The following is a 15110-nucleotide window of genomic DNA, read 5'->3' on the forward strand; positions in this document are numbered from 1 at the left end:
GGCTGATTCTATGAAGGCAAAGGGATGGCACGTTACAGTAGATGAGCGATAGGGATGTGAGTGTCCTGCATAGTGCAGGGGGTTGGACTAGATGACCCATGAGGTGCCTTCCAACTCTGTTATTCTATGATTCTAAGAGCCTGGCTGACTTGTGCTGCCTTCCCCTGCTGCACATTCAGAGGCCCCTCTCTTTTCTGCCAGAGCTGGCTCAGCTGCAGGCCCTGGTTGCTGTGGCAACTCCTGGGAGACGGGAGGTGGTAGCGGGGGTATGACATTCTGTCAGAGCTCAATGAATCCTGCAAATTGGGTTGTGAGTGTCCTGCACGGAGCAGTGGACTAGATGACCCAGGTGGTCCTGCCAGATTAGCACATTCATTTCAGTATCTAATGACCATGGGGATTGTAAAAAATCAACTGGCAGCTGTTTATACATTTGGAGGAGTTGTCTAGAGTTCAAGTATTGGAGGTCATGAGTAAGAACCTAAGTAAGCAAATTGAGAAAGATCCACGCCTGGCTCTCGTAGGGATAGTCCCCATATCTGTACCAGATAGAATGGTAATTTATTACTATGCAGGCAGCAGCCAGAATTGCCCTCTTGTGGAAATTGTCCCCCATGCATCGGAATATCTAAGGAAATAGGACACAATATTAATGAAGAAAATAATTGCAACTAAGTATTCAAGAGAAAAAAATTTTTACAGGCAAGATGTGTCCAGAGAACAGATGGCGACCATTGATTAATTGCTACAATCAAGGCTCTTATGGGTCAATTGATGCATGGAGAGATCTCTTAAAATGTATTTGTCACACTATTTAGGTTATATGGTAGGTTTTAAGATTATTGGAATATGATGCTTAAAAGCGGCAAAGACTTAACTTCCCTTCGGTAGGAATCCAGTGGCAAGGGGATCTGTGTTCCCAGCAGGGGGACTGGATGGGCTCCAGGGCACCACTGGGATCCAGGTTCTTGTGGTCAGCTGACTACAAGTCAGGTTCCCTCTCCCATGCTGTGCCAACACTCCTCTGGAGGAATAATAAAGCTGTGCTGAAGCCAATTGAAATGTGTGCATGTCTTCCATGAGCCCAAGATGCCCTCCTCCAAGTCAATAAATATATATATATATATGAATACTATCTAGGTCCATTTCTCTTATCACCACTTTCTGCACAGCAGTTTTTATGATACTACAATTAAACCACTGAGTACCTATGTAATTAATTTGGAACGCAGATCAAATTTTAAAAGTTTCTGTGCTTGTTGAACCATACTGACAAAATCACAGGTTGAGTATAAGGTCTAATCACCAATGAAAAGGCCTGGAATGTGCAAGCCTTGGTGCAAATGTGCCATCAGAGCTGAAATTTGTGTCAGAAGACAAGAATCCCACGCCACGGGCTTAGCAGGTGGGTCCAAAATGCAGGTTGTGGCTAGCAAGCTCGATTGAGCTCATTGGGAGTTTCTTCTGAGAACCAGGTGGAACCATCTGTGGAGATGGTAGGATGGGATGAGACTTGCTTACTCATTTTGCGCTTTGAAGGAAACATTTCCACAGAAAGGGAACTCTTGTAGAAGCACTGCAGTCAAGGTTTGTCGGGAATGGCCCGACTTGCAGACAAAGACCCTCTCACCACAGGCAGAGTAGCAGTCTCTCGGGAACAGGGAGCAGCGGCCACAGAGCGGCCCATACGCGGGAGAGGCGAAGGAGGAAAGTGAAAAGAAAGGAAACGAAGAACGCCGACAGACTGGTCGCGGCCGGCTCAAAGTGAGGGCAGAACAGATAATGCAGAACAGGCGTGCCCAGAAGAACTGGTGGGAGGTTCTTGAGGGCTCGGGAGGTGGGGACGAGGAGAGGAAGGATATTTAAATGGGGCAGTCGGCGTCTGTGAGGAGGCGGGGCTCAGCATAGTGAGGAAACTATTCTGAACCCGGGAGTCGTGAATGCAAGTAATTCAACAGGACTCCGTTCTGAGATGCTGCCTATCCTGAGAACTATCTTTCCTGGCCTGGTCTTCAGCTCCCGACATCATGGCAGAGAAGAAACAAGAAACCCCGGACCCTGACAAGGTTCTAAAAGTATGTACCTACATTAGTGGATATACCACTACCCTGGTGTCAGCCAAGGACATCTACTCTTGACTAAGCTACCCTGGGATGATGTTTTGGTCAGTGTCTACAGAAAGACACAGTTCCACCAGAAGACAGCTTACTTGTCCAGAAACGCTCTAAATCAGCATGTAAAGAGGTTTCATAGAGTTGGTTTGCAGAGGAGTCTGAGTTAGGGTTGCTAGCTCTAGGCTGTGAAATACCTGGACACTTTGGGGGTGACTTCGGAAGTGGGCAGAATTTGGGACAGGGAGGAATCTCAGTGGAGTATAATGCTATAATGCTAGAGTGCGGACTTCTAATCTGGCGAGCCAGGTTTGATTCCGCACTCCTCCACATGCAACCAGCTGAGTGACCCTGGGCTCACCACAGCACTGAGAAAACTGCTCTGACCGAGCAGGAATATCAGGGCTCTCTCAGCCTCACCTACCCCACAGGGTGTCTGTTGTGGGGAGAGGAAAGGGAAGGCGACTGTAAGCCACTTTGAGTCTCCTTCAGGTAGAGAAAAGCGGCATATAAGAGCCAACTCTTCTTCTCTTTCTCCTTCTTCTATGGAGTCCACCCTCACAAGTAGCCATTTTCTCCAAGGGAACTGATCGCTTTATCCCAGAGATGAGCAATAATTCCAGGGGAGTTATCCCCAGCTTGCCTCTTCCCACCGTCTGGTTTGGAATATGAATTTGCTCAGATTGTAACATACAGGCCGTGTTGAATTGACATTTCCTGCAGAAATTAATTTCCAGCTCAGAATCTTAAACTAGGTTCTGTAGTTGTGCAGTCAGCATTCAACGGACCAGTTGCCTATGCCCAGCTACTTGATTGGTGCGTAGGGAGAACTTTTAAAATGATAACCCCCTTACTCAGTGATTACTTTGACAGTGCAATCAAGCAGACTCTGTATATGTGTGTGAGTGTGGGGGGGGGAGATATTTGTTCTGTTTGAATCAATTCTCTTGACTGTTTCTTGTTAAAATGAATGTGGTGCATGGCATGAATGCATCAATATTATGAACAGGGAAAGAACTCCCAGTGAACAGACAAGATTCTGCTGAATGCTTACCTGGGAAGCTCAGAAATACTGAGCTGAATTTGAATTGTGCTGAGGGGGGATTGCCTAGCATTGTTTGAGTGACAGACTTATGAAACTCAGTGCGACCTCCTTCTCTGAAAAGCCTGTTGTAATGTATACAAGTAGCCTCTATAAGAGCTTCTTGTGGCGCAGAGTGGTAAGGCAGCAGACGTGCTGTCTGAAGCTCTGCCCATGAGGCTGGGAGTTCAATCCCAGCAGCTGGGTCAAGGTTGACTCAGCCTTCCATCCTTCCGAGGTCGGTAAAATGAGTACCCAGCTTGCTGGGGGGTAAATGGTAATGACTGGGGAAGGCACTGGCAAACCACCCAGTATTGAGTCTGCCGTGTAAACGCTAGAGGGCGTCACCCCAAGGGTCAGACATGACCCGGTGCTTGCACAGGGGATACCTACACCTTTACCTTTTAATAAAATTAGATCCTAAAAACCATTAAAACCAACAAAAACACATCATTAAAACAATTAAAACGCTAGAGGGCGTCACCCCAAGGGTCAGACATGACCCAGTGCCTGCACAGGGGATACCTTTACCTTTTTAGCCTCTAGGGGGCAAGTTACTGCTTTGCAGTATTTTGGCCCTGCAAGGTTCCTGTAGAGCAGTCTGGTACAAGCTATCATGAAAGAATGACTGCAAGAAGGCCCCGCTAAAGAGAGACTGGGCCAGAGAATTGAATAAAGCCTTTTGTCAGACTGCAGCCAAGCTGAGGTGTCCTGTGTTCACGATACTACACCTTCATAGGACTGGCCTGTTTCTGTCTGGGCTGTTCTCCTCACCTACTGAAGGCTACAATTACTTGCTCTAAGAAAAGGCTCTCTTTTGGTCAGGTCTTATAAATATCCCCCCCCCTCTGTTTTTTTTTTGTTCTGTACTTTTGAATCTAGAATTGCTTTGCTTCTGTGGCCTCTTCCCCCTTCCTGCTTGGAGAAAGAAGGTTAGAATCATATTTATGGAGTATTTAATCTCACCCTTTATGGGCGGGAAAGCGATGCATTTCTATTTGGAAAGGCATCTTTTTATACAAGCTAAATAAAATCAGTGGCCGCAAAGAACTGTTATCATGTATTTCAATATCATCCATTAGTCTCCTGGAATGCTCTCTCGTCTCCAGAATGCTTCTGCCTAATTTGAACATCTGAAAAGCAGAATCATATAGGCAACTGGAAAATCGTGCAGAGGAAAGGAATGAAAACATTGGAATGAATACAAGAATCACAATAGCTTCCCCCAATCACACCTAGTTTGACTTTGAAAGGCTGTCATTAGCACTAATGCCAAAAGCAAAATGCATAGGAAAGCACATAGGGAGAGTGGAGAATTGGAAGGAGAGTGGGGAATTAAACCCAGCTCTCCAGATTAGAGGCCTTCACTCTTAACTGGTACACCAAGCTGGCTCTGTAGGTCTGCAGATTAGTTATAATTCTGGGAGAACTTTAGGCCCCCACATGAAGGCTGGTAGCTCCATGTGTCTTGCCACCTTTGCTCTGGCCGCAAGAAAGATTTGAGCTGGCTTTTTGGCAAATACTGTGGGCTAATGAGCAGAATGTATGGGTTAAGTGTAATTTTTATTCTGGTTACCTCCTCCTCCGTCTTCTTCCTTAGCTGAAGAGGACAGAGTGGGCCGTAGACCTAGTTGTACTATAAGTAGGGTTGCTTGTCTTCTGCAGTCTGCTGGCAACCCCTAGCAGCCTTTGAGGGGGGGGGGGGCTGGGGATATTACAGGGCACTATGTCGTGACGTCACTTCTGGTGACATGCTGAGTGGTGACATTATGGTGTCACTATGATGCTTGAGGAATCCCCCAAGTTCACCATGGTAGACTGGGAAATTCTTGGAGCATCGCTCTGAAGCTGCGATGTCACTTCCTGGTATGTCACCAACAGTGATTTCGTGCTGTGGCACGGTGCCAGTTTCACGCTCATTTTGCTCTAGGCACTTCCCCAAGCAGTAGCAGGAGAACAGAGTTGGGAGGTCTCCCATCATGGTGGGAGACCTGCCTCCTCCCTAACTATAAGTACGGTGGGGGTGGTGAGAGTTCACCAAGCTACGGAAGGAGTAAAGCAGGAAGTAAAGAACGGGAGACAGCGGCAGACCGGTCTTACAAACCAACAACAGATTATAGTCAAGATTCAGTGGAAATATTGCCTGTATTTCAAGTTGTAAGGGATCAGCTTCATTATCCAAAGTGCCCTTATATCAGGCAGCCAATGATCTCTTAATTTACATAGTATTTCACATCAAGGAAAGATGGAATCTGGGCTGAATTTCTAATACGCATTTGGGTCTGGAAAAGCTGTTTCACCCCAGAAAATCTTGTGGTGTAGGCAAAGCTGACCCTGCATTTAGCCGACATCCCTTCCTTAAACAGCCTCTGTTTTTCATGATGACATCAGATAAAGCTGAACCATCATTTCCTTCTTTTTGAGCTTCTATCCCCCCCCCTCTCGTCAGGGGTTTCCAATAAATCAATTATTTTTTCATGTCATGGTGGTTTAATATTTTTATTCTAGAAGTATTGGTTCAGTCTCTGAAGAGGAAGGGATCTGACTACCTAAAAAAAAACAAGAACAACAAATCAAAGCAAAATACGTGCTTGACGTTGCTAGGAGAATCCTTAATAGTTTGAAGCCCACTGCTGTGAGAAGAGATACTTTCAAAAGATCAATAGTCTGATTTAACATAAAGTGACTTCATGTATGCTCTTGGGCTCGCCACAGCACTGATAAAGCCGTTTGATCGAGCAGTAATCTCAGGGCTCTCTCAGCCTCACCTCCCTCACAGGGTGTCTGTTGTGGGGAGAGGAAAGGGAAGGCGAATTTAAGCCGCTTTGAGACTCCGAGTAGAGAAAAGTGGCATATAAGAACCAACTCTTCTTCAGTAATCTCAGGGCTCTCTCAGCCTCACCTCCCTCACAGGGTGTCTGTTGTGGGGAGAGGAAAGGGAAGGCGAATGTAAGCCACTTTGAGACTCCTTCGAGTAGAGAAAAGAGGCATATAAGAACCAACTCTTCTTCTAAATTCAGGGGGGAGGAGGAATACAGAGACCTCCATACCAGTAGTGCCATACCGTTCTGCTACCAGCTTCCAGTCCTGGGCAGATTGCCCTGCCTCTTTGGAGGTCCATGCAGTGGAGTATTTGGGCTGCTGCACCCTGTCCATCCTGGATTTGTGCCTCCAGATGAGGCAGGTGGGGTGGGCTGGTGAGGTTCCATTGCATGGCAGAACTGCTGAGGGCATGTCTTTTTATTTTTAAGAAAGAGGGATTCCTCTCTTTCCCACATTCTTAAAAATAAAAATAAGTGTCCCAGGCAGCTCTGCTACACTGTGCAGTGTAGAGGAGCCTCGTGGGACATTTTTCTATCCCTTCCAGGATGCTGTGCTCAAGTGCAGGTGGCAAGGAGCCAGGCCAGGATGGACTGCCTCTTTCCTGCCAGATGGCCCTGGTCTGACACAGGCCTTGATGAGACCCACGGCAAAGGAAACGTGGAAGAATCCACGCTCTCTTGTCGCAGGCCAACTGAGCCCCTGGGACTCAATCAGGAGGCAGACCAAGACCAAGGTGGTATCCAGGGGACTTTTCTCTACCTGAAGGAGTCTCAAAGCGGCTTACAGTCGCCTTCCCTTTCCTCTCCCCACAACAGACACCCTGTGGGGTGGGTGAGGCTGAGAGAGCCCTGATATCACTGCTCGGTCAGAAGAGCTTTATCAGTGCAGTGGAGAGCCCAAGATCACCCAGCTGGCTGAATGTGGGGAAGCGTGGAATCAAACCTGGCTTGCCAGATTAGAAGTCCATACTTCTAACTACTACACCAATTCAGGCCTGTTGCATTTGGATAGACCAGGGTCTCAGTCCTTTTTTGACTTCTGTCCAGGCAGTCCCTTGCAGAAGCACCAACTTGCAGCTGTGCTGTCTTGGAAGATCTTCTGTTCCACACAGAAGTCTCTGGTATCTTTTCATTCTCCCGATGGAAGGCATCAGGTTACAACTGGCAGCGGACTTCCTAAAATGTTAATTGATATAGTTTTCAAACAAAGGTGTGCTTCTGTGGGGAGGGGGCTTCTCCCTGCAGCTTCAGACCCCCAATCCTCCTGGGGAAATTGCACCTTTTCTTCCTTACAAGAAATACCCCAACTCTTTAAGTCCCTCTAGTGAACTCAGGGTAACACAAGCAGAACAACAGCTGGTTTTTATACCATGCTTTGCACTGCCCAAAAGTCTCAGAGTGGCCTTCTCTTCCTCTCCCCACAACAGACACCCTGTGACGCAGGTGAGGCTGAGAAAGCTCTGAGAAAAACTGCTCTGTGAGCACAGTTTCTAACAGGACTGTGACCAGCCCAAGGTCATCCTACACATGGAGGAGCAGGGAATCAAATCCAGCTCACCACATTAGAAGCTGCTGTTCTTAAGCACTATACCAAGCTGTACAAATTGCCATTGCCTGAAAGAGTTGTAGCTAGAGCACAGGCAGAAGCAGCTAGGAGGAGGATGGTAGACATCTTAGAGCCCATACAGATTATAGAGGTGCAACCCTTGGCCTCATCCAAATGCCTGGAGGAAGAGTGCAGTTTTATAGGTACTTCACAACTTTGGGAGCTCTCTGTTGGCAGGTCATTCCGCCAGGCTGGTACTAGGGATGTAGCAGCCCTGGCTTTGGTTGAGGTCAGGCACACCTCTTGGGACGGAGATCAGGGCTCTTCTGCCAATTGATTGGTTGAGGCCAGTGATTCTACAATCATCACTGCCCCCCCCTATAAAAAAACCCTCCCACCTCTGAACTGAGACCATGCTAGAAATATATTTAATTTGAGGCTGCTAGTATATGGAATGTGGTTTTATATGGTTTGATAACATGTTTATTCATGTTATGTTATTAATTTTAATCTCCATTATTGTTACTGTTATTGTTGTTCACTGCTGCTCTGAGCTGGCTTGCTGGGAAGGCAGTATACAAATCAAATAACAACAACAACAACAACAACCACAGAGTGGGCTTTTTTTGTTAAGAATGATTACCTTTCGTTTCATCAGTGCTTGCCTGAAGTCCTAATATGCCAAACCTATAACTGTAATGAGGGAGGCCGATCCGAATAAACGCAAATGCCGAACAATGCAACTGGGCTGCCATTTGCTTTGGATTTTATTTAGGTATCACTCACTGCCATCCCTTTTCTTCCTAGCTCACGTGAGAGCTGTCCTGATTCTCCTTGATTATGGGAGAAACGAGAGAGGAGGCTGACATTGGTTTTTCTGCAGCTGGGTAAGTAACAAGGCTGTCCGAAAAGGCATCCTGGACAAAAGAATCAGAGTTGGCAGCTAAGGCACTCTCTGTTTCCAAAATACTGGTTTGACACAAAACCTCTTATCATGAATTCCCTTCCTTCAGATGTTGCTGTCTGCAGGCAGTGCTTCGTAACATTCCTTCAGCTGTCTCCAGAAAGGAAAAGACTTCTTAAAATTTGTTATAAATCCCTGTAAGCAATTGAATGTCTAAGTCAGGGGTAGTCAAACTGCGGCCCTCCAGATGTCCATGGACTACAATTCCCACGAGCCCCTGCCAGCGAATGCTGGCAGGGGCTTGTGGGAATTGTAGTCCATGGACATCTGGAGGGCCGCAGTTTGACTACCCCTGGTCTAAGTGAATAGCAGCAGAAACTGTCAACTGTCACATCTCTAGGTAGACTTGTGCAAGTCACCCCCCCCTACACACACACACAAACCTCTACACATCTGCAATAATATCTTCTGGCGGCATATTTTTATGGAAACCTCCCAGCCCACCCCAGAACCAGCATGATATAGTGGTTAAATTGCTGTGGAGTATCGAGTTTGATTCCCCGCTCCTCCACATGCAGCCAGCTGGGTGACCTTGGGCTCGGCACAATTCCCTTAGGGCTGTTCTCGCAGAGCTCTCTCAGCTCCCTCTACCTCACAGGTGCCTGTTGTGGAGTGAGGAAGGGAAAGATGTTTGTTAGCAACTTCAGGGTTCCTTCAGATAGTGAAAAGCAGTGTATGAAAAAAAATCAGCATTTCTTTTTCTTCCTAAGCAAGGTGATGGTGGAAAACTCTTGAGGGAAAGAACCCTCAAGCAATGTGGAGCCTTCTCGTCTTCCAGCACAAATGTTCCTATTTGTGACAGGCAGCTGGATTTACTGTAAAGGTAAGGTGACCAGATTTTAACATTGGTAAAGCGGGACACCATTGACTGGGGGGAGGGGGGGAGGTTCTTGATTAAAAATTTGGTCTATATGGAGCAACAAAAATTTTCATAGAACACATAGAACGCAAAAATAGTATTGTAATATATATATAATTTCAACTTAAGTACAGTTTGCCAGGTGCCCCCAGATGTCCCTCCAAAAGTGGGGCAATCTGGTCACCTTATGTAAAAGGAGGAAGTTCTAGAGACCTGTTCAAAAGACTGCAATAGTGATCAGGGGGCGAGAGGAGCTGCCAAAGTCCTCCTTGGAGTTCCGGCATTCCTTTTATTAAACTTTGACTGGATGACAAGGAGAAAGGAGAAAGACACTCTGCAAATCACTAAAGTCAGGTTGACCAGGTTAAATTGCTGGGGACAAAGGTCACAGGGTCAAAGCCAAGAATCCGTTCCTCATCCAGGCATCACTTCAAGATCAGCCAAATTAGCAAGGTCTCATGATGGTAAGGTACACACACACACACAATCCTGTATACAGTCTTCTTTGACACCTCAACTGATGACTTCAATTTTGTTTTCTGAATCTCTGAGCAAAAGGAGGTCATTCTTTTTTTTTTTTTTTTGTAACTGAGCATTCAAATGTGATTTGCGTCTGCATTCTCCTTCTGTTCTCTTTTTTTCTTTCCACTTGACAGCGCAGACTTGAAAAGCCTTGTCAGAGGCACTGGATTGTGTTAAACATGAAGAATGAACACGTGACAGAAGAGAGGAAAGGAAAGATACAGGGTGGCCATTCTGACCATCCCATAATGGAATCAACTTCTCCCTCATTCCCCAAATTGGGTACAAGATTATAATATCACTAAAAGTTATCTTGTTTTGCAATGATTATAGGCATGTCATATTTTTTCACGTTTCTTTTTGTAAACAGCTTGACTAAAATATGCATCTGTTATAGAATCATAGTTGGAAGGATTCTCCAGGGTCATCGAGTTGAACCCCCTGCACAATGCAGGAACTCATAACTACCTGCCCACCCACAGTGACCCTAATTCCATGCCCAAGTGATCCACACACACATACACCAAAAATCTCCAGAATCCAGCCTGGCCTGTAGGAAATTCACCTACCCTCAGCAGCGATTAGCAATTCCCTGGGTATGCAAGGAAGGGCCACAAGAGACCAGCACTGGCACATCCCTTCCTGCCCACCCATTCACAATCTGCCTACGTTCATAAAATCAATCTTTCTGTCAGATGCCTAGCCTCTGCTTAAAAACTTCCAAAGAAGTGGAACTTACCACCTCCCAAGGGAGCCTGTTCCACTGAGGAACTACTCTGTTCTCTCTTTCAGTGCATTTTTCCATTTTCTGTGACAAAAAAAAAGTCTTCTTTGGTTTATTTTCAGATTCCTTGCGGCTGATCAGAATGGCAAGACAAATAATTAAAACTTTTTATTTCTTTTTTTAAAAGGTAAATTAATCACACAAAAGATACTTCATTAAATTCAAAGATATAGGACAGGGGTAGTCAAACTGCGGCCCTCCAGATGTCCATGAACTACAATTCCCAGAAGCCCCTGCCAGCATTCGCTGGCAGGGGCTTCTGGGAATTGTAGTCCATGGACATCTGGAGGGCCGCAGTTTGACTACCCCTGATATAGGAGATGAGTTGAGACATACATTGATGAGACATGCAAGTTGCTCCCCCCTTTTGTACATGAGCTTCTTTGTGTCACAGAGATGGAGAATGAGCTCAAAAAACATGTGCAAACTTGGTCCATCACTTCTATAATGTAGTCACGTATTTTTTTTAATGAACAAAAAATACCATGAACTGGAACGACATGCAGCTGGCGATTGAACAGTTTATAGTGTAAATTATAGGAAATTATTGCTGTTCATTTTATTGGGCACAAATTGTGTTGAATAGTGAATACGTCCAGTTTCCTTCAATTACTTTTGCTAGAGTAGTCCCAAGGCCATCCCCAAGAGGACTTTGTTTCCTAATGAATAAAGGCTATTAATTTCTCAGACACAAGAGATGTAATAGGGAATGAGTTCCCTTGGATGTTGTTGGGCCTACTTCCAAATAAAATGAATAGGACGGTGTCATTAATGATGAAGGTAGACTGTAGACCAGCCTTTCTCAACTTTTTTTCCCCCAGAGAATCATCTGAAACCCCGGAAGTGGTGCAAAATATGGTTGGGAACCATAGCTGTGTATACACCCACCTGGGGCCCCTCCCCTTCTCACCCCTTCCAGGCCCATCATTGGCCATTTGGGAGGACAGGTCAACATGACCATATATGGTCATCTCACCTGATCAATGTTTAACAGAATTTAAACATATTAAAAATCAATTCCCATCCATTGTAGACCTTCAAACCAATATACATTTCTTCCTTTGAATAGATGGAAGTTAATTTGTAATTTTTTAAAAGTTTGTTAAACAATTATCAGGTGATATTACCATATATGGCCATGTTGACCGGGGGGTCAACCCCTTTTCCAAAATGATGGGCCTGGAGGGGGTGGGAAGGAGGGGGTCCCTGGGGTGGACGCGTACACAGCTCTGCTTCCCAACCATATTCTGCACAATTGCACCACTTCTGGGGTTTCTCAAAGCCTGAAGAATGTTTCAGGGCTTTCTCAACGGTAAAAAAGTTGAGAAAGGCTGCTCATTTTCTCTCCACCCCTTTGCAAAATATATACTTAAAAAAAACTGTTCATGTCATTTTTTAAGAACACTTTTTATACTCCATGTGATAAGAAATACACATAACTTTTACCTATTTCTTTCAGGAGACCTAGGGATTATTATTCTGGGAACTTAAGGAGACCTAGGTTCTCACTACTTCCCAGTCCTTCAGAACCTCGTGAATGAAAAAAGAAAATCCAAAAGGCAATTGCTTTCCCATGAGCGCAAACATCCCTAGCCACTTTGGATAAAGCAATGCCATCCAAGGAAATGGCTCTCATTTTATTTGGCCATTCTAATCTGCTGCTTTTTTTCTAAAGACTGCCGTTTGATGGATTGGACTGTTACCCTACTGTTACACTACGATAAAGGTGTAAAGTCTGCAGAGCTTGCAAAGAATATTGTATATGGATGGATCTTTAATTAAAACAAAGCAATTAAATCCACTGAAGCAGCTGTCGTTGGAACGAGCCTTTCCCATCCTGCAGAAGACTGAGAGGACTGATTTTGATTTATTCCCACAGAATGTCATTATAAATTTGGCCACCTAGGAGCGGTTTCTGAAGTCTTAGGGGACATATACTGTCTCGTATTTTAACTGAGCTTTCATCATCACAGTTAAAGAGTGAAAACTGAATTAGTGTCCTCTGCTTTCGAATATGTGATTTTTGTTGGTGGGCTGCAAATTTTAAAACATATTTTATTAATTTTTCTGACCACTCTAGTGGGTTGGGATTTGGTGGGGAAATTGCTAGGTGTCCAACTAGGTGTTATGGTTTTTGATGGGTTGGAGTCCCCAGACCCAACTCTCTTTCCCAGCAGATACACAACCATTGTGGGAATCATTAAAAAAAATAGCAGGTTGATTCTACTTAAAATTATAGTGATGAGAGGAGGAGCTCTTGGTCTTATCATCTGTGCCTCCCCCCTAGCTGAAATGGTTTCAGTAAAGAAGTCATTTGCTGCTCCCAAGTTATGCAAATAATTCCCCATTGGGGCTATGTCAGCTAGGGGAAATGTGCTAGACCAGTGGTCCCCAACCCCCGGTCCGGGGACCGGCACCGGGCTGTGGATCAGTTGGTACCGGGCCGCGGCTCCTTCTCGTCCTCCTCCCCAGCTGCTGCCTTGGGGGTTGCCCTGCCACTCTGCAGCCACCATCATTGGGCCCCCCCCCTTGGCGTGGCACTGCACAGCTGCTGCTGGCAGCGCCCCCCAGCAGGTGGCGGGAAGTCAGGGGCGCCAGCAGGAAAGCAAGTGGAGCAGGGGCTCAGGTGGCGGTGGCAACGTCCCTTGGCAAAAGACTACCTCCCCCCCCCCCGGGCCTCAGTAATATTTTCCAGCATTGACCGGTCGCCGGTGATAAAAAGGTTGGGGACCACTGTGCTAGACTTTGTCAATTACACCAACAAAATGGCCTGGAGGGGAAAGGCAGAATTGGGCTCCCGTTGTTCTTGTTTTTTAATCCTTGCAACTGTTGTACGGGTGCTAGGAAATTGGATCCAGGGTACCGCCACTCAAATCTCCAGAAATATAATGTATAGTTAGGTCCTAAGTAAAATCCAGGAGTCTTTACCTGAACAGAAACATTATCTTACTGTATCCCCACCCACCCCGGCCCTTTTCTAAGTCTGTGGAGACGTTGTGGTTTGAGATGGGGCGATCTTAACCGTATAAAGCATTCTAACTGTGACAACACCATGAAGGCATTATGCCACTGGGCATTTGATTTTCAGTCCTTTTTCCTAACAACCGCTGACGCAGAGTTTGTTGGGTTTTTTCTACTGCTGCCCTCATCATTTTCACTGAGTTATTTACCACAATACAAGGCTCTCTTCCTTGTGAGTCACAGGCTCATAGCTAGTTCAGTAGTATACATGTGGAGTTGATTTGTTTTGTTACATTGCTTACATTTGTTTCTATAAAAATACAATTTGCCATTTGCAGACCATTTATAGAGCTAGAAAATATTGAGGGGTGTGTGTGAGGAGGGTTCTTCATAACAGTAGTCGAGCAGCCTTTATTGACATAAAGCAATAGCATAATATACTATTAACTGTACAATACAGGGGTCTGACATAAATTATATAATTATGTCTTGGAACTGCAATCAGCAAGTAATTTGGTGGAGTCAGCCTTGAAGGATCGTTGTTAATCTGTTTAAGCAGCTGAGTTGTACTATGTGCTCACTAGTGACACCTAATGGGCATTCTGAGGTTGCATGGAGTTCTGAGCCATGTACCCCGGGGATTCTTTTGTTTAAATTCGGCTTCTGCCCACTTCCTCTTTCTTCAGGAAGAGCAGCTAAGTGTGTTTTTGTAGAAGCAAGGAGTGGATTCCATTAGGTTGCACTCTATCTCCTGATGTGTGGGATGTAGTCTGTTTGCAACCTAGCCATAAAGGCTTGCAGTGTGCTGCTTTTGTAACTAATCTTTAAGTTTTTATACTTTGTTTCAGTAAGGAGACTAAAGCGGATGAATAGGACATATATATGTAAATAATCTTTCCAGTAAAAATTACTCCCTTTTAAACCTCAAAGTGCTGTGAGTATTGGATCTGTGGCTCATCCACAAAGGTAACTAATAACTGCATACTTTCAAAACTCTTTGTTTCTCTGCAGCTCTGTTTCTCTAGAAGGACTCAGGACTAAGCCAAGTCCTAAAGTCCCAACACTGTGGCATGGCAATCTTCAATAGGAAGAGGTGATGCAGGGGATGTAGGAGTGGAGAGAGGAGTGGTGCACAAAAGGAGAAGCACTGGAGTAGTGAAGGGGGAAGAAAATCAGGAGCTGGACATTCTGCAAAAATGAAGATTAATATTACTTACTGAAAAGATGGGTAGAGGAGAACAGAACATACTCTTTGCCTTCATAATGCTGAGAATTAGTTCACAGATGGAGGAAAAGGAGTTGGGGAAATAGCCTGCTCAAGGTTGCAAAAACGTAGAGCATCCCAGGGATGAAAGCTTGGGTATTTGATGGGGCTTGTCAATTGTTTATGCTCCACACACGTTTCCTTGCAGATTTCCATCCTATAAAGCCCACAATAGCTACCTTTCTGAACTGCCCAT

The 15110-nt window shown here is 45.3% G+C and overlaps 1 long non-coding RNA gene across 1 annotated transcript in view; it reads left to right on the forward strand.

Annotated features, from left to right (window-relative positions):
- Positions 1 to 14152, forward strand: part of LOC143820047 (uncharacterized) — a 39559-nt gene extending 25407 nt beyond the window's left edge. Inside the window, exons 2-6 of the long non-coding RNA XR_013225219.1 lie at positions 8368 to 8447; positions 9235 to 9347; positions 10040 to 10187; positions 10752 to 10816; positions 12149 to 14152. This is a non-coding gene — a long non-coding RNA (uncharacterized LOC143820047). The remainder of the gene's footprint in view (positions 1 to 8367; positions 8448 to 9234; positions 9348 to 10039; positions 10188 to 10751; positions 10817 to 12148) is intronic.
- The last annotated feature ends 958 nt before the right edge of the window (positions 14153 to 15110 follow it).

The sequence above is a fragment of the Paroedura picta genome, chromosome 1, assembly GCF_049243985.1.
Source record: "Paroedura picta isolate Pp20150507F chromosome 1, Ppicta_v3.0, whole genome shotgun sequence".
NCBI classification, from domain to species: Eukaryota; Metazoa; Chordata; class Lepidosauria; order Squamata; family Gekkonidae; genus Paroedura; species Paroedura picta.